Raw genomic sequence first — 1,644 nt, forward strand, 5'->3', positions numbered from 1 at the left:
ATTCCAATACTCCTCAAAGTATTCCATGAAATAGAAGAGGAGGGAAACCTCCCAAACTCGTTCTATGAAGCCAATATCACCCTGATACCTAAACCAGACAGAGACACATCGAGGAAAGAAAATTTCAGACCAATATCCTTAATGAACATTGATGCAAAAATTCTCAACAAAATTTTAGCAAATCACATACAAATATATATTAAAAAGATAGTGCACCACGATCAAGTGGGTTTTATCCCAGGGATGCAAGGTTGGTTCAACATTCGGAAATCAATAAATGTCATTCACCATATCAACAGATTTAAAGTTAAGAATCACATGATTATTTCAATAGATGCAGAAAAAGCATTCGATAAAATACAGCATCCCTTCATGCTCAAAACACTAGAAAAATTGGGGTAGTGGGAACATTCCTAAACATTATAAAGGCAATCTACGCTTAGCCCATGGCTACTATCATTCTAAATGGTGAAAAACTGAAAGCGTTCCCCCTAAAAACTGGAACAAGGCAGGGATGCCCTCTTTCACCGCTTCTATTCAACATCGTCCTTGAGACTCTAGACAGAGCAATCAGACAAACCAAAGAAATTAAAGGGATACGAATAGGAAAAGAAGAAATGAAACTATCCCTGTTCGCTGATGACATGATTATATATTTAGAGGAACCTGGAAATTCCACCAGAAAACTTTTAGAACTCATAAGTGAATTCAGTAAAGTAGCAGGTTACAAGATCAATGCCCATAAACCCAATGCATTGTTATACATAAGTGATGAATCTTCAGAAAGAGAAATTAGGAAAACTACCTCATTCACAATAGCATCAAAAAAAATAAAATACTTGGGAATCAATCTCACAAAAGAGGTGAAAGACCTCTACAATGAGAACTACAGAACACTAAAGAAAGAAATTAAAGAAAACCTTAGAAGATGGAAAGATCTCCCATGTTCCTGGATAGGCAGAATTAATATCATCAAAATGGCTATACTACCTAAAGTGCTATACAGATTCAATGCAATTCCAATTAAAATCCCAATGATGTACCTTGCAGAAATAGAGCAAGCAATTATGAAATTCATCTGGAAGAATAAAAAACCTAGAATAGCTAAAGCAATCCTCAGTAGCAAGAGCGAAGCAGGGGGTATTGCAATACCAGATCTTCAACTCTACTACAAAGCAATAGTAACAAAAACGGCATGGTATTGGTACCAAAATAGACAGGTAGATCAATGGTACAGAATAGAGGACATGGACACAAACCCAAATAAATACAATTTTCTCATACTAGACAAAGGTTCCAACAATATGCAATGGAGAAAAGATAGCCTCTTCAACAAATGGTGGTGGGAAAACTGGAAAACTATATGCAATAGAATGAAATTAAACCCCTATCTCTCACCCTACACAAAACTCAACTCAAAATGGATCAAGGACCTCGGAATCAGACCAGAGACCCTGCATCTTATAGAAGAAAAAGTAGGTCCAAATCTTCAACTTGTTGGCTTAGGATCAGACTTCCTTAACAGGACTCCCATAGCACAAGAAATAAAAGCAAGAATCAACAACTGGGATAGATTCAAACTAAAAAGCTTTCTCTCAGCAAAGGAAACTATCAGCAGTGTGAAGAGAGAGCCTACAGAGTGGG

Source organism: Sciurus carolinensis, unplaced genomic scaffold (assembly GCF_902686445.1).
Source record: "Sciurus carolinensis unplaced genomic scaffold, mSciCar1.2, whole genome shotgun sequence".
In the NCBI taxonomy this organism is placed as follows: domain Eukaryota; kingdom Metazoa; phylum Chordata; class Mammalia; order Rodentia; family Sciuridae; genus Sciurus; species Sciurus carolinensis.